The sequence below is a fragment of the Eptesicus fuscus genome, chromosome 10 (genome assembly GCF_027574615.1).
Source record: "Eptesicus fuscus isolate TK198812 chromosome 10, DD_ASM_mEF_20220401, whole genome shotgun sequence".
Lineage (NCBI taxonomy): Eukaryota > Metazoa > Chordata > Mammalia > Chiroptera > Vespertilionidae > Eptesicus > Eptesicus fuscus.
The window spans coordinates 21,332,023-21,350,377 of record NC_072482.1 but is presented as its reverse complement, the minus strand read 5'-3'; the positions used below and the strand labels follow the sequence as shown (position 1 = coordinate 21,350,377).

Genomic DNA, 18,355 nt, shown 5'->3' with positions numbered 1-18,355 from the left:
TCAGCCTGAGACTTCAGATGCTAACCTGCCTGTTCTCTACACTCTTTATTTGGAGAAGAGTGTCTGATGGGGAAGATCGTGTTTGTCTTTGTTCTCACCAGCCACTAGTTCTCATTACGAACATTTAAAATGCATTTTTGTCATCCTTGACATTCTTAGGAGCTCTTCTTCTCTCTCTTCCAATCTACTTATGGCACTCACCCAAGGGGAGAAGGTTTCTGGGCTGATTTTTGCCATAGGTTGTGTGGGATGCCTATACCGGGCTTGTGGTCCAAGGTCATGGGAGACGTGTTGGGCTCCCAACTGGAAGCTGCAGGAACAAGCAGAGAGGAACCCAGTAACTGAAGATGCAGTGGTGGCAGAGGTCTGATTACACAGTTACCCCCTTTCCCAGGTCATCCAGACTCTCCTGAACGGGGCTTACTGTCCCCTCTGTTGCCCATATATGTTCTTGAGTTGACCAGACCTTTGAAGAATGTGCCTGCTCCCCTGGGGAGAGCGCTTGGTACAGAGGACTGAGCCAGATGGATGGAGCAAACCGGGGTCAGTGAGAAATGACTGCAGTCCCCGCAGGAGCCTTTGCTGCTTTGGGATGAAACATGCCCACAGGTGCCTTCAGCACCGGATGGTTTGTGGCGAGTGCCATGCAATGAACAGAAGCCAACTATAAGGGTCCAGGAGAGAGAACTCTGCTAGCAAGGTACGAAGAAGAGCTCTGTGAAGGAGTGGGCTTGATCTGAGCCTGCAAAGCCAGTCTGGGTTTCCGTAGTTGGTGACAGAAGGTTGCTTGGGAAACAGCATTGCAGGCATGAGTGAATGAGCTGAAGGCTGAGTCAGTGCGAGCACATGTCACTGAACTATTGAGTGTGTGGGGAAACTGCTTATTTTTAAAATGAGGTAAAGAGGAAGAGGGTGAAATTCGGGTGTTCTCATTGATGAAAGGAGGAGAATGTTGCTCCGCGTCCCCGGGGGAAGTAGTCATTATGCCTTACAGACTCATCCTTAGCAACGCCTCCTGCCCAAATGCCCTCCTGCTAAGGAGGAGCAGGAAGGTGACTTGCCAAGACGTGGGACTCATGTCTGAGTTATGAATCGACAGCAATCGACAGACAGATGCAAAGGGGGCCTGAGCCCTTCTGAAAATCCCTCCTCACCAGACATGGCATCTGAAGTCTGAAGACTTGGAGCACTGTGTTAACACATATCACCACTGGCATTCTTGGTTCACATGATGGGCATATACACAGTGGAACACTACTCGGCCGTAAGGACGAAATACAATTTGCAACAACATGGATAGACCTTGAGAACATTATGCTAAGTGAAATAAGTCAGACAGAAAAAGCTAAGAACCATATGATTTCACTCATATGTGGAATATAAAACTGAAACTCGTGAACACAAACAGCAGCGTGGTGGTTGCCAGAGGGAAGACGGTAGGGGTGAAGGGATCCTAATATAAGGTGGCAGGAGAAGATTGGACTTTGGGTGGTGGGCACACAATGCAATTCACAAATCTTGTAACATAGAAACCCACTCCTGAATCCTGTATGACCATATTAACTAATGTCACCCCAGGAAATTTAATAAAGAAGGGAAAACGTAAAACACTCTAAAAAATGGGCATAGAGGTGGATTTCCCTGATCGATGAATTTGACAGTGTTTTTTAATCAAGGCAAATTGTATGCCTTCCCCTTGGCAATGTTTCCAATCCGACAAGTGCCTATCTGTAGCAAACCATCAAGGCCCGGTTCCGCCAACCTCATGCCTTCCCGTGCTCCCTCATGAAATGCTAAGGTTGCCAGTCATGTGGAAGGCCACGTGACCAAGGGTTGACCCACCTGGCTGCTCACTGTACCGTTCACGTAGAGCTCCGGCCCTCTGCCCTAGGAGTCCTGGTAACTGTTGCTGGGGAAACAACAATGAAAAGATAACCTTATTCTGAAAGACAAACAAAATAATTATAAATTCTAGGAACTATTCTGAAGGAAACAACCAGGATCCTGACACAGAATAATCTTAGTTATTATTTTGAGGCATAAGGAAGGACATTGGAATTTTTATGTATGTGTGTAAGTTGCTAGTTCATCTTTTTGAACTGAATAAGATATTGGAAGTGTCACGTCTTCTCTAGAAAGTCATCGGGAAGCTGTGTATAGACTGTTTTCCACGCAAGGGACAGCCCCTCGCCATGCATGAGTGGGTCCTGCACTTGGCTCTGGTGACTGTGGGCACTCAGGGACTTGGCGATTGCTGCTGCCCTCGGTTGCATTGCCCACGCATGACGGGCAGGCTTGTGCATTCATAACCTGTCATGTTAACGTGCCATCATAGGGTTATCTCTTTGATGATTTTTTAAAGTGACAATTAAGGATCCAAATGTAGGTGAAATTCAACTGTAGGTGAAATTCAACTGTAAGCACCAATGTCAACCGAGGACAAGTAGGTCTATGGATGCTTTTCATGCATGGCGATGGCACACCCTGCCTGGCAGCTGGCAAGGTTCTTTCATGAGAATAAGGCAAATCTCCATTTCAGAAAGTCTAAAACGGTGTGTGTGTTGGGAGGGTGTGTCTGCATTATAACCTCACTACATTCTGGGAGATGTAGTAGGACTCCAGGCAGCCCACTCGATTCTAAGACACTTAAGGGCAGGAACTGTCTCTTATTTGTATCTACATCCCTAATGTGTGTCCGGCACAGTGTGAAACACACAGCAGCTGATCCATAACTGTTTTGATGAGTGAATGGAAGTCCTCAGGAAGGATTATACAATGTGGTGCAAGAGTAAGGAAAACAGGCTTTCCGGCCAGTTAGATCTGAGTTTAAACCCCACCATCACTTAATAACCATGTGTCCTGTACTGAATGTTCATGTCCCCTTCAAATATATATGTTGAAACCCTGCCCCCCCCATGTGATGATATTAAAAGATGGGCTTGGGGAGGTAATTAGGGTTAGAGGAGGCCATGAGGGTGGAGCCCTTGATGAATGGGAGTCGAGTCCTTATGAGAGTCACAGGAGCTCGTGATCGCTGCTGTGAGGATTCAATGAGAGTCAGCCGCCTGCAACCCGGAAGAGAGCCCCACCAGGCCCCGGGCATGCTGGCACCTGATCTCAGATTCAGCCAGAATTGTGAGAAAGAAATGTCCATGCTTTATAAGCCAGTAGTCTATGGTACTTTGTTACTGCAGCCCAATCTGACTACAGCACAATAAGACCTTGTCAAGTTTCCACCTAAAACTCAGCATGGTTCTCTGGGATTGGAGAAAATACATATAGATCTCATGGTCCACAGGGGGAACGCAGAAGGGATTCTGATCCCCATGTCACAGTTGATGGTGATGTGAGGTGGTGTATGGCAGGGATAAAGTCAGCTGCCATTAAAAGTCTCATCCTAGTAGACCTAGGAAGCCAGAATGGCTCATCGAATTGTAAAACCTCCAAGAGGGGGGGCCTGCAGCTGTGTGACCATTTTACAGGACCCAGAGACTCACCCCAGAAGCCCTAAATACTTCCAGCTTGTCATGAGGGGTACTTGGGAAAGGGCATGGACCCCTTGGGGCCACTAGCTTCCCTCTGCCTTGGGGTCACCTCTAGATAATTGCTTCACCGCAAATAATGTCCTACATCTTTCCATGACCTACCACCCTCCCATGGTTAGAGGTGCAGAGCAATGAGGAATAATAGTGTGGAAGCCCAGGGAGAGGAACAGAATGAGAGCACAGGAAAAGAAAACTAACAGTCACATGAAGTTATATATTCCTCAGGTCTGCCTCCCTGTCCCTCACTCGCTCAGTGCATTCAGCTGCCCTCGCCTCTGCTGGACCTCTCCTGGGGCCCTTCCCGTCTAGAGGCCTCTGTCCTGCTGCTCCTCCCAGATGGTGTTCCCCATGGAGCGGGTGGCTGTAACGTGGTCACACACAAGAAGGGCACTGTTTTTCAATAGCCCTGAGTGTATCAATAAGGCATCTTAGTCGTCTCAGCAAAGCGGACCCAGATACATTTCGGAACGGAGGGTATGATGGTGAGCAGTGACATCCCACCGATGTTAAGGATTAACGAGCTGTCTGTTCTCTGATGAGCAATGTATAAATGCTGCCGCTCTGTGCCATTCAGAAAACGTCTGACTTGTTGCAGGATTCTAAGAATGGCTTCACAGTGAAGCCCAGGGAGAGGAACAGAATGAGAGCACAGTGGGAGGAAGTGACCTTTGCAGAGGAGACACTTGAAATCGCAGCCTCACCTCTCTCCCTTCCACAGACAGTAGTCAAACCAGTGCCCACGTGCTTTCTCTGTTCCTTCCCCTACTTTTAATTTTCCTCAAACCAAGGCCCAGACAACTCACTTAGTAGAAGCATCACAAAGCACGCCCGGGATGGTGCTGTTTACCATTTAAACCTTGGTAACAACTGGAAAGTCCCAGTGGGTGAAGCACATTGGGCACATCATTCATAGGATATGTGAACAATAATATACACGGAGCCACTTGATAACGGAGCCAGAGCTGCCAGACCGAGGAACCGCCTTGCACGTCTTAGGCCTGAAAATGTTGGAATGTTAAAAACGGCAAAATAACCTTTGGAAGGGGTTTGCAAGGATAACATGAAAGCAGATATTTTGACTACTGGACTGATGACTATGGGCAGGAAAATGTAAAACATTCTTTAGAATTAGCGTCACTGTGTTGGCTTATCTGCAACTATAGACATGCCTTCCTTCTACTAATGTGCTTATTCCCCTTCCCTTTCCCATCAGCACCCTGGCCTTGTCTCCTCATTGGGACAGGACCTGGCCTTCTGCTTGAGTCAGTGCTTCCAGAAACGCCTCAGATGTGTGTGGCCTCCTCCTCTGGCCTCTTACATTTAGGTTAACAGTCCGCTGTGGATCAAACATGCCATGAGAACTTTTACTGATGTGAGAAAATGGTCATGAAAACACCGTGACATGGAAAAGCAAGTTATCAATCCATCCATACCACATTTTTTTCCAGTCTGTTAAAACATGTTCATATATGTCTGAAAAAAGACAGGAAGGAAACATCAAAATGTCAACAGCAATTATATATGAGCGGGAGAATTACAGGTGATTTCTATTTTCCCTTTTGTGTTATTCTAACTTTTCCAAAGTTTCTGCAATAAACATTATTTGTATAATGGGGGAGAGGGGGTTGTTAACTTTTTTGAAAGGATCAAAATTACCCAGTGATTCAATCTCTCTGACCTGAGTGCTTTTCAAAAAATGGGAGGAACCTTTTTCCCCTTGTAGATACTGCTGCTCCTGGTTTCTAAACCATGCTTTTCTAGGAAATGTTTTTATTTTAGAGGGAAGCAAGTAGCCATGTGATCTTGCACAAGTCATTAATTTTTAAAATATATATTTTTATTGATTTCACACTCAAAGGGAGAGGGAGAGGGAGATAGAAACATCAATGATGAGAGAGAATCATTGATCGGCTGCCACTTGCATGCCCCACACTGGGGATCGAGCCCAAAACCCAGGCATGTGCCCTGACTGGGAATCAAACCATGACCTCCTGGTTCACAGGCCGACATTCAACCACTGAGCCACGCTGGCCGGGCAAATAATTTTAAAATGAATTAACAAGTCAAAGGTCCAAGTTCATGCTCTGCCCCTTGGAACCTGGGTGAGACAGCCCCCTCACAGTCAGTTCCCCCACCTATAACAGAGGGCATAGCTGCTTTTCTGTTCACCTCGCCGGATTAGTATTGGGTCCAAAGAAGCCCACATTGCATGGAAAGTAAGGTAGGGTGTTCTCTCAGAAATACAGTCAAGACTCTTTTCAACATAGGGGATCTTTTACTAGAAAGCTGAGGGCAGGCTGGTTCTGATAGATGAATCCTTGCAAGGAGCAAACTGCTGGAGACGAGCGGTGAGTCACTCTGAGTCACTGAGGCGATGGCAGAGGAGCCAGGAAACATCATCAGACAGGAGCCCACTGAGGTCTGCGGCGGGAATGCAAGTTCAGCCTTTTCCCAAACACAGCGTGGGCTTTGCAGCTAAATATTTTGACTGCTCTGCCATCTGGCAGTATCAGTTTGCAGCCAGCCTGGTTCTGAATCTCTCTTCCACGAGCGATTCCTGGCCATCTCAACACAGAAACGGGGGAGAACCGGTTTTCTGTTGAGCCAACATTCAGCTTTAGGGTCACAGCTAGGCAAACTGCTCAAGTTGCCAGCACTTGACATCAGCACCCCAAATTTCCCTTTTTTATTGTCCCATCTTTCCTTGACCCACATGCTCTCTTCTTCCTCACTTTGAAAATACTGCCTGGTAGTCATTTACACACTAGTAAGAATTTGAATCCCGAAGTCTCCTCTCCCAGTAGCATTGTAAGCTCAGTTCTTTCGGTACAATGAAAATGGCTCTATCCAGTGCTAGGAAAACTGAAGATAACAGTGAATCGGATGGAAGGAGGTGAGGAAGGTCAGGTGAATTTAGAGGAAACACTGTCCACATCCCCCCAGGGCAGGGGCCCCTACTCGCCCATCCTAGTCTGGTCTGAAAGCAACGTTAATGGTACCTGCTTTGGGGGAACCCATGCTAGACTGGAATATTCATGGAAATGAGTGATTGTAGTGCGGAAGGTGTGCCATAAGTTCCACGGGGCAGAATAAAACGCAAACTCTCAACACTGGCCGGGGCCTCACGTGATCTAGCCATTACCCACCTCTGTGGGGTCATATCTATGCCATCCCCCCTCCCTCTAGTCCAGCCACGCGGGGCTCTTCCTGAACGAGCCAAGCTCGTTTCTGCCTGGGAAGCTTGGCACGTCCTGCTTCCTCTCCTGGAACACTGCCTCTCGTTCCCTGGAGGCGGGGGAGGCCCACAGGAGTCACAAGATCAGATCAGAACACCCAGTTATATTTGAATTTCAGATAAGTGACAGTTTTTAGTACATATAGGTCCCAAATATTGCCTGGGACACACGTATACTGAAAACGCATTCGTCGTTTATCGGAACTCAATTTTACCTGGGTCCCGTATTTTTTATTTGCTAAATCTGTTAGCCCTGCCTGGGAAGTCTTTCCCAATCACCTCATCCAGACACTCTCCCCACCCCAACGGCCTTTCGCTTTCATCACTCTACTCTCTTATCTCCTTACCCTGTTTCTTTCTTTCTTTTTTTTTTTTCTTCTTTTTTTTTTTTCAGAAAACTAAGAGGCACATGAAGGTATATATTTCTTGTTAGCCTCACTCACTAGTCAAATAGAAAGTTCCATGGTTCTATGCAGAGAAACGTTAGAATACTGTTCCTGGCTATCTCTCTGGTACCAGGAATATGATAATTAAAATTTCATTTGGGTGGATGGATGGATGATGGCTGGATGGCTGGAAGTATAAATGTGTTTTGCATACATACTTCCTTTTCTTGAATCTTTTACTTGAGGAAAGGCAGATAACTTCCAACATGAGTTTTCAGTTCGGGGTTTTCTGCTTGCTGCCTCCTTAACTCCCAGTGCTTCCCTCATCCGCCACTAGGCCTCTTTCTCTGACTCTGCCTCTTTCTGAAACGCCCAGCCTGCTTTCCCCCGGACTTGCCTGCCCACCCCCTGGCATCCTTGCCCCCCAGAGCGGGTCCCACCCCTCTCACCTAACTTCGCTGGCATCTGAACATGCACAGAGACCCATTACTTCTCCTTTAAGTCTTCAAGATGCAAAGGCTCCCAGGGAGAGAAGGTTGCCCGTTCTCCTTGATGTGAGTGAAAGATCCCAGGAGCAGGTTTTGGTCTAGAGAAATGAGAGGGGGAGCTCCCAGGGCCCCTGGACTGTGGGCAGGAGCCTTGGACAGGAAGCAGCGAAATCGGGGCAAACTTCCACTTTACGAGGCCAGCGCCTTCGGCCTGCACTAACCCTTCTCAGCCCGGGGCCGCCTTGAGGATTGGCAGCAGCCCCGCTGTCCTGCACCTTCCCCATCAGCCCCTGAAGAGAAAAGAGGACGCTTTTGGTCCTGGTTTCCAACCTTGCTAGCTGTCATTGGTCAGCACAGTACACAGCCCTCTTTGTGCGCGAGGTTAGATCCGCATCTCTCTACTGCTCTGGAAGCCTGGGGACAGAGAGAACAATGCCCCCAGGTCAGTCCCAGGCCTGGCGCTGGCCTCAGGTCCCGCGGGCAGTGCCCCAACTGGAACAGCAAAGGAGTCCCGAGTGAAGCGGCCTCGCCGTGGCTGAAAAAACAAGGCTTGCAGTCCCGTAATCAACCGAATTGTCCTGACTGCTTCTGGACTTCTTTGCGAGCAACTTTGAACTCCTGTGTCATATTTGGGTCAGAGCAACACGAGGGACACGTGACTTGCTTTAAAATGAGCCTCCAAACTCATTGTGTAACAGCCCTGGTTTCCACTCAGTGGACTGGTGCTTTGAGCGGCAGGCACGGCATTCGTAATAATAATAAGTCTGTCCAGTGAGTTCTCCTGAAGAAAATCCTTCCGATTCCCCAAGGCTCAATGTTTCCACCTGTAAAATGGGGTAGATTTTGTTTGAAAGAAAAGAAATAAAGGCTAGAAAAATGAAAGTAACCAATACATCCAGCCCACACACAGTTTTTGGGCTTGTCAGCAGATAAGAACAAGCCCTTCCAGATGAAGAAGTTACAGAACAGTCACAGCATGTAAAGTACAACATGGGGAATACTGTCAATAATATTGTAATAACTATGTACGGTGCCAGGTGGGCACTAGATTTATGGGGAGATCACTTCTAAGTTATATAATGTCTAACCACTATACTCTACACCTGGAACTATTATAATATTGAATGTCAACTGTAATTGGGGGTAAAATTACAAATAAATAGTCCAGCTGGCATGGCTCAGTGGTTGAGTGTTGACCTATGAACCTGGAGGTTCCAGTCAGGGCCCATTCCCGGGTTCCTTGCTTGATCCCCAGTGTGGAGCATGCAAGAGGCAGCTGATCAATGATTCTCTCTCATCATTGATGTTTCTAGTTCTCTCTCCCTCTCCCTTCCTCTCTGAAATCAATTTAAAAAAAAATAAATAAATAAATAAATAAATAAATAGACCAAGCCCTTCTAATCTCCAAGAGATAGGGCCATCTTCAGCATCCAGTTAATGTTCTGATAACATAGTGAGCTCAGAGAACGGGTTTTAAGTCTTGAGAAAACAAATTTTTCCTTCTAACTCTTTCTCCCAGGACAGTAAGCTAGTCTTCACACAAATTCAAAATCCGCAGAAACGAAACCCCATCCTGACCGCTGTCCTTCCCCAAGGACACAGTTTCTCCAGATTTCTGACTCCATCTTGACAACATCTGCAAATAAAACCCAATGACCCAGAGGCCGAGCAGACATGAAGAAGTATGTGTGATTGCGTGTGTCTAAAATGTTCCTTCTGACAGAAACGTGTTCCCCGGACCTACTGAGTCAGTCAGAGGAATGGCTGGTTGTAACATAACTCACTTCAGAGGTGGTGGGAAACTGCTGAGGACCAGGAGAGAAGCTGCTGAAAGAATTGGGCCTCTTTTTAAGAAAGGGGACAAAGAACATGTAACAGTCAGCTAGAAACCACCAACATGGGGTTGGTCTCTGTGGAGCTGGGTGTATGACTGGGCAGGAGGCTTCTGGTGCTTAAAGGAGATCTTCGAGTCAGGCAGACCTGGGTTCAAATCCCAGCTTCCTAGCCATGGCCTTGGGTAAGCGACTTGGCTTGTTTTCAACCACACTTTGCTCATCTGTAAAATGGGGATAAGAACAGCACCTATCTCATGAGGCTGTTGTGAGGTTTAAATGAGATACTACTTATCAAAAGGGCTTAGCAGAGTGCCCGGCACATAGTCAAGTTCAATAAGTGCTTAACATTATTAGTAATTATTGTAATTAGCCCTGGTTTCCCAAGGCTGCCATAACAAATTACCCCAAATTTGGTGGCCTAAAGCAACAGAAATGTATTCTGTCACAGTTCTGGGGACCAGAAGTCTGAAATCAAGGTGTTGGCAGGCAATGCTCCCTCTGAATGCTCTTTTCTTGCCTCTTCCAGCTTCCGAGGCTGCTGGCATTCCTTTGCTTGTGGCTGCAGAACTCCACTCTCTGCCTCCACGTTCCCACGGCCTTCTCCACTTCTCGCTTTGTCTCTCCTCTATCTCTTATAAGGACACTTGTCATTGTATTCAGGGCCCACCCGAATAATCCAGAATGACCTTTCCTCAAGATTCCTAATTTAACACAATTGCAAAGATCCCTTTTCCAAACAAGGTCACATTCACAGGTTCTGGGGATTAGGAGCTGGGCATATCTGTTGGGGGGGTGGGGGGAAGGGTGGGCACTATTCACCCACAAACTACTCACTATTTACATGCTTATTTGACCAACAGTGCAGAACTGGCTGCAGACAGGACAGGGGTCCTGGGCCCACTTTAGAAGGCCCTCTGGCACACGCAGCTTACAGACCCCAGTATCTGTCCATCTGCAGTGACTAACATCATTCGGGTCCCAAGGCCTCCTCTGCCTTTTGCCCTGTGTTCTCTAAACAAAAGGTAACGAAGGTGTGCTAGAGCTGACGTGAGGTACAGACACCTCCTTGGAGAGGGAGGAGGCTGTGGCAGCCGAAGCTCCTGGGAGGGAGGAAAGAGAATTAGCGCTCCAACACCTCCTCTCCCCGGCCTGCAGGCAATAGATTCTGGTTTCTCTTCAAGTTCCAATGTGTTTTTCTGGAATTACTCATGAATTAGCACAGTATTCACAACAGTTCATGTTTCTCTCTCTTTCTTTGTCAGATTTTTAAATTTTCTTTAATTGAATTTTTGAGAGAGAGGGAGTGAGAGGGGGAGAGATAGAAAAAAAAATTCTATGTAAGAGCAAAACATGGATTGGCTGCCTCCTGCACACTCCCCCACCCCACCCCACTGAGGATCAAGCTCAAAACCCAGAGATGTGCCCTGACTAGGAATCAAACCAGCAACCTTTCAGTGCACAAGATGATGTCCAACCAACTGAGCTACACTGGCCAGGGCTCATGGTTCTCTTAAATGTATGTATGTGGAGGTACACACATAATACGCATGAAACATGACATCACCTCATTACAATACTATGTGGATCTAGATTTTTTTTTAAATATAGTTTGAAGAGATTTTGAAGATCATGATATACATGATAGTATTACATATGTGATTTAGGATGAAATTAAAATATTTGTAACTGTCTGTGACGGCAATATGTCCTATGAGATCCAATTACAATGTTTGATATATAAAATTCATGGTCCATTTCCCCAAATTAAAGTCTTACTTTAAGAATTTTATTGAGCCCTAGCCGGTTTGGCTCAGTGGATGGAGGGCTGGCCTCCACAGGGTCCCGTTCGAGGGCGCATGCCTGGGTTGCAGGCTCTGTTCAACGTGCAGGAGGCAGCCAATCCATGGTTCTCTCTCATCATCGATGTTTCAATCTCTCTCCCTCTTCCTTCCTCTCTGAAATCAATAAAAATATTTTTAAAGAATTTTATGGATAATTTCAACTACTGCTACCTCTACAGGACAATACTTCTCCAAACTGAATTTTAAAAAATAAAACTAAGATTTAAGAAAGGTAATCTTGCCGTAACCGGTTTGGCTCAGTGGATAGAGCATCGGCCTGTAGACTGAAGGGTCCCAGGTTCAATTCCCATCAAGGGCATGTACCTTTGTTGCAGGCACATCCCCAGTGGGGGGGTGTGCAGGAGGCAGCTGATCGATGTTTTTAACTCTCTATCCCTCTCATTTCCTCTCTGTAAAAAAATCAATAAAATATATCTTTAAAAAAAAGAAAAAGGAAGGTAATCTTGTTTGGCCTTAACATCAGTAGGACCCAATGTATGTGAAAATATAACAACTTAAGTGGTGATTTTGCTGAAATTAAAACAAGGAACATTAATTTTATGGATAAGTATATAATTATACATGAATTGTGTATGTACTTATTTCAGGCTTATTGAAACATGTCAGCCAGTTAACAGAATACCCACAAACATACAGTAATAGTTATTTACAATTTTTTGCCAGCTTTCAGTTATATAAAGCCATAGCTTCCCCCAGCTTTGTTGCTATGAAGATATATTTACCCGAGTACAAGGATGAAGGAATTGTATTTGGCTATTGACATCAGACATGTGGGCCTCCATTCATTCTCTTGCCCAGGCCGGCAAATGTCAGGGGCGGGCCGCGCTTCAGGGTCTCCCTCTGTAACAGGGAACACCTGCACTTGATGAGAGTTTTTGTTTGTTTGTTTGTTTTATTGATTTGAGAGAGATTGACTTGTTGTTCCACTTATTTATGCATTCATTGGTTGATTCTTGTATGTGCCCTGACGGGAGATCGAACCGTAACCTTGGCGCATCAGGACAACACTAACCAACTGAGCTGGGGCCAGAGCCTAAGGGGAGTTTTCTTGATTTGGAATCTCATTCTCTGTCCCTTGGCAGGATGACATCCAGGCCACCTGGGAAGAGGGTCGGCATTGCTGGTGTTCCCGGGTCACCGGAGGAAGTCCGCGGGAATGCACGCAGCAAATCAGGATTTGCCTTGGGGAGCAGCATGTCCTAAACTGGAGGCCCGGCTGGGGCCGTCGGTGCTGGAAACGGGAGCGCTCTGAGGTCTACCCTCTCTCCCCAGAGTACAGCTCTCTTATTTATCTCTGCATCCCCCTCACCACCTAGATCTTCAAGTCATAAATGCATATACAGGCTCCTCCAGCCAGTCACACAGAGGCAATTCGGCACGGCCTCTCCTAGCTGCGCATTTTGCCTCTTCCTCCCTTGGAATACGCTAAACCACCTTCTACTCATTTCTACAGAACCTGTTGCCTTTGTTTCTGACCACGTGTTGTATTGAAATGGAAACTTCGCTGGTGGGAAAGTTGAGGACCTCTCCCAGCTAGGGGCTCTCCAGTGGCACCTCTGACCCCCAAGGTTTGCAGGTGGAAACCTCTGTCTCCCGTGACGTGCAAGATGCAGTGTGACCGCCCCTGGGAGCTCGACAGGTGCTCACAGCACCCAGCTGAGCGGGGCCAGGGCTGCAGGTGAGTGCCCTCTGCTCTCCTAGCCCCGCACCTGACCACACCCCCCTGAACCCCACCCGCAGGGACACCTTTTCTAATTCATCCACCAGGAGTGCCCTTTGTCTAATTTGCATACACCGGCCTGCATAGGCCTGTGGAGGCATGTCTTTCCTCCCTCCTCTACAAATCAGTGTTCAGCACTCGCAGTTAACCTAGATGAAGTGGAACAAGATATAGGACCCAAGCTGTTTATCCTGCAAACAAGCATATCACCTACCCAGGTGAGCTGCCTTCCAAAGCCTTGCATAACAAATGGACAATAGACAGGGTGCAAGCCCTGAACAAACTGTGCCTGAGCTCTGCTGACCTGGAGGCTGCCACAGCCAAGCTAGAGGCCAATATGCAAACGGGTCCGCCCATCCTGCTGGCTCCCTGCCAGCCCAGAGCTCCAGCAAAAGGCCCCATAAAAGGGTCCCTCCTGCCATGCCCTGGCAGCTGAGACTCACTGCAGGCTCCTGGGCTCCACCTGCTGGCTCAGGGCTTCCCCTCACCTGTTCTCAGTCTATACCAGCGGTTTTCAACTGGGACCATTTTGCCCCTCACCTCAAGGGACATTTGCCAATGCCTCGGGACATTTTGTCTGTCACAACAGGGGGAAGGGATGCTACTGGCATCAGGTGGGTAGAGGGCAGGGATGCTGCTAACCTGTCTACAATGCATGGGACAGTTCCCCACAGCAAAGCATGATCTGGTCCAAAATGCCGAGAGAGTGCTGAGGCTGCGACAGCTCAGTGTGCACCTTCGCTTGGACCCCTGTACCTGGGTCAGATTCTTCTGCATTAATGGCGCTGGGACAGATGCTCCGGCCTCCTCTGGACCCAAGCCCACTCTCGGCAAGGATGCAAATGCCCCGTTCCTTTCTTTTTATTTATTTAATATATTTTATTGATTTATTCACAGAGAGGAAGAGAGAGGGAGAGGGACAGAGAGTCAGAAACATCGATGAGAGAGGAACATCGATCAGCTGCCTCCTGTACACTCCCTACAGGGGATGTGCCCGCAACCAAGGTACATGCCCTTGACTGGAATTGAACCTAGGACCCTTCAGTCCACAGGCAGACGCTCTATCCACTGAGCCAAACCGGTTAGGGCTGCCCCGTTCCTTTTTGCTCTTCAACCAGGAGCCACCAAACAAAGGCAAGGCTGCCCTCCCCATCACCAGGTTCCTGCCGATTCCTGCAACATCTTCTGGGGTTCTGCAAGGAATCAGGCTCCCACCACCACCTTCCACCCCCAAACGTCGAGCGAGGCCCTACAGGACCAACTTAGTCAATGCTAATACAATCTTGCTTTTTAAATGGTGTGTGTTAAGTTTTTAGTTTGGCTTTGAGAAGGGCTGATATATAACAGAAAAACAAACCAACAACAAAAAAAAAAAAAAAAAAAAAAAAAAAAAAAAAAAAAAAAAAAAAAAAACCAACAACAAACACCCTAGTAAGCCTCTGCTCTTTGCAAAGGATCAACGTGCTTCTAGCACTGTTAACTAGTGTTGTGCTATTTTTGTTGTAACTTATCTCCCTTCTTAGATTTTTTTTCATATCCACCCTCTCTACCTCCTTGTACCTCATGAGTTGTTAAGGCTAATTTCAGTTTTTCATCACATCCTTTCGTTTCTCCACACCTGCACTTCTTTTAACAACAGCGTTCATCATATGGTAGCAGGATGATGCCCCCCTCCCACTGTTATCCCCATATTTGTAAATATGCTGCTTTACATGGCAAAGGGGACCCTGCAGATGTGGTGAAATTAAGGCCCTTGAGAGGGGGAGTAATCCTGGATTATCTGGGTGGCCCCAACCTCATCACATGCTTCCTTAAAAAGGGAGGACCTAGCAGTGCAATTTACAATAGCTAAGATTTGGAAACAGACCACGTGCCCATCAGCAGGTTGAGTGGATAAAAGAGCTGTGGTACCTTTCCACAATGGAATACTATGCAGCTGTAAAAAAGGAAAGAAAACTCTTACCATTCGCAACAGCATGGATGGACCTGGAGAGTATCATGCTAAGCGAAATAAGCCAGTCAGAGAAAGACAAGTATCACATGATCTCACTCATATGTAGAATCTAATGAACAAAATAAACTGACAAACAAAATAGATCCAGAGACAGAAGCATGGAACAGACTGTGGAACCTCAGGGGGAAGGCAGGGGAAGTAGGTGGGAGGGAAGAGATCAACAAAGAATTTGTATGCATATATGCCCACAAATGGACAGACAATAGGATGCTGAAGGCCTGGGGCGGGTTAGAAGGGGTCAATGGGTGGGGAAAAAAATGGGACATATGTAATACTTTCAACAATAAAGATTTTTTTGAAAAGGGAGGACTACCGTGGCAGTGTGCTCAATGGTTAGAGCATCAACCTGTGCACTGAAGGGTCATGGGTTCGATTCCTGGGTCAAGGGCACGTACCTGGATTGCAGACTTAAGCCCCTTGCAGGAGGCAACCAATTGATGTGTCTCTCTCACATCGATATTTTTTCTCTCTCTCTTTGTTCTTCCCTCCCTTCCACTGTCTCTAAAAAAAAATCAAAGGAAAAAATATCCTTGGTGAGAATTTTTTTTTTTAAGTGGGGGAGGACCTTTCCCAGCTGTGGTCAGAGAGGTAGACATGACAGGGAAGGAAAGTCAGTGGGATGCAATGTTACTGGGTTTCTAAAGCGGAGGAAGGGGACTGTGCGCCAAGGAATGTGTGTAGCCATTAGAAATTGGGAAAGGCGTTCTTGGCTGGGTTGCTCAGTTGGTTAGAGCCTCGTCCGGATACACTAAGGTTCTGGGTTCAGTCCCTGGTCAGGGCACATACAAGAAGCAGCCAGTGAACGCATGAATAAGCAGAACAACAAACTGAATTTCCCCTCACACACTCACTCTCTCCCTTCCTTTCTTGCTAAAATCAATCAATAACAATTTTTTTTTGAAGAAAAGAAATTGGCAAAGGCAAGAAAGTGGATTCTCCCCTGGAGCCTCCAGAATGAATTCGGCTTGCCGACGCCTTGGTTGAGCCCGATGAGACCCATGTTGGACCTCTGACCTCCAGAACTTAAGATACTACGTTTTTTTTAAAGCCACCATGTTTGTGGTATTTTGTTAAGGCAGCCAGAGGAAATTAATACAATCCCATATTTCCCATCCTCCATACTCATTAAGATACTTTTCCCCTTAAGACTATTCTTGACTTCTAAAAGCTTTAAAAAAAAAATCTTAAACATCTTTTATTTCCTTTGTTTTGCTTTCTATTAGCAAAGATTTACCCAGACATCCCTTCTTGTTGCTTCTAGGAGCTGAGAAGTTGCAGGCGTTTATTCCGTCGGGATGCAGCCTGGTGACTTACAGGCCCCATTTTGCAAACAAGAATGGGAAACTCCAGAGAGGGCAAGGGCTTGTCAAGTTCACGCTGTTACCCAACAGCAGGCGGGCACCCCGCCCCATGTCCTGACTCACCAGCTGCTCCTATGCTCACTTCCTCCCTCAAAAAATAACAAGGCCAGCCCATTGACTCGCAAAGAGCGTGCTTGCATTTTCCACGTATGGGGCTCAGGAACCATACTGATCGTTGATACCGTACAGACCATGGTTTCCTGGCAAAAGTCTCATGGAGCTACTCCTACAGAATAATATTGAATGTAAACTGTAATTGAAAAATTTAAAAAATTGAAATAAATAACATTGATGATTCAAAATAGAACGTCTTTATTCATTTGTGGGGGGAAAGAAGTCCCATGGAACTGAGTCTGGGGAGGTACTCCAGGAGAGGTTTCGAAAGCTCCGCAGTGAAGTAAGCTTGGCAGGCAGCAGGGAACGTCATGGCGCACGTACGCAGGATAAGCTCCTCAGAAGCCCTGCAGAAGGACACGCGTCCTAGCCCAGAGCTTGCCCTTGGCGTGTGACACCCATTAGCAGGCAGCAGAAATGCTATTGCGGAGGGCCCTTCCATGTCCTTCTGGGCCCTGCACCTGTGGCGTGGTGGCTTTAGCACCTGAACACACCGCATGGGATCCTCGGAGTCCAGCACGTGAATGCTGAGACAGGGCTCCTTACCATCCACTCTCCCTTTCAGAACCCACCAGCCACCTTGCCCGGATCAGCCCATGGCCAGGCACCAGACAACCAGGGCCAGGCCCTGGGCTGCAGAGCCCACGGACATTATTCAACTACCCAACCCTACGCCTGCTCACCCTGCCCCCTGCCCCCTGCCCCTCCTTGAGGAAGAAACAGCAGAGGCTCTTACCCACATTGTCCCCAGCTCCCTCTGCCCCCTGACCACCCCGATGCTTCCCCGTGTGGCCCCCACGGCGGAGCGTGCCCTTGGGATCTGTGAGTAGAACAAACTGTCTTTTCATTGGTGGTCCTCTCCTGATCCGTGGGCCTTGTCTTACCTAAATCATAATAAAACCTTTGTTTAGAACAGAGGACGCTCAGCAGCCTGTGGAGAAGCCCAGGTGGAGGGGAGCGGGGCCTCCCACCAGCCGTGGGAAGGAGCACCTGCGAGGCAGACCCGCGACTGCAGCCCAGCCCACACCCGTGCACCAGCCCGCGCGGGGAGAGAACCCAGGCCCGCACCGCCCGTCTGAGCCATCCCAAGCGTGCAGCCCACGGAAACTGAGAGGTGGTACCTGGTCGCGTTGGCTGGGTTTGAGTCACTAACTTCCAGAGGAAGCTGTTCCTCAGCAACAACTCACAGGTGGAGGCCTGGGGTTTGCAACCAGGTCCCTGTGACCCTAAGGCCCAGGGGTTTCCTCATGGCCTCTCCCGTGCACCAGCAGGCGCCGTATTCAGATGCTGTGGACTTCGGACTCAAACGGTAGGAAACAACTTGTTATCGCGCGTCACAAATTTTCAAGAGCTAGAGAATCGGGTTCCAGGGTTTATCAGGCGCCGCGGCTGTCCCACCAAGGACCCAGGGGCGTCTCTCCACGTCCCTTCCCAGCCAGGCTCACGCAGCCTCCTGCTTCTCCTTCTCCTTTGCAAAGGCAGCAGAGGCACTGCAACGTGTGTTTCCCCAGAAAGCTTTCAGTTGGCTTCCTGCCATTGGCCGCCACCGCGGCACATGCCCATTTCTAAACCAGTCACCGGAGAGGGCGGAGGGAGCATGAGAGCCAGTGACTGGCTCGCACCAGGCAGGTTTCTCCTCGAGGCTGGGGGCACTCTTCGACAAAATCAAGGTCCTGCGACAAGGACTGTGCAGGAGAAGGGTTGGGGTGGTGCTGAATAACGTAGGTGCATTAACTGCTACAGGAGCCAGCAGGAAGCCAGCTGCACTAGTGAGAAGGGAGAAAGACCCCGAGGG

The 18,355-nt window shown here is 47.9% G+C and overlaps 1 protein-coding gene across 2 annotated transcripts in view; it reads left to right on the top strand.

Annotated features, from left to right (window-relative positions):
* The window catches only part of ELOVL5 (ELOVL fatty acid elongase 5), a 101,140-nt gene extending 84,416 nt beyond the window's left edge, over window positions 1-16,724 (top strand). Inside the window, exons 9-12 of one of the 2 annotated variants that reach the window (XR_008557206.1) lie at window positions 4,759-5,085; window positions 12,434-12,604; window positions 12,805-13,029; window positions 16,347-16,724. The gene's annotated coding sequence lies outside the window, so the exon portion shown is untranslated. The remainder of the gene's footprint in view (window positions 1-4,758; window positions 5,086-12,433; window positions 12,605-12,804; window positions 13,030-16,346) is intronic. The other variant, XR_008557207.1, reaches the window with a different exon arrangement.
* The last annotated feature ends 1,631 nt before the right edge of the window (window positions 16,725-18,355 follow it).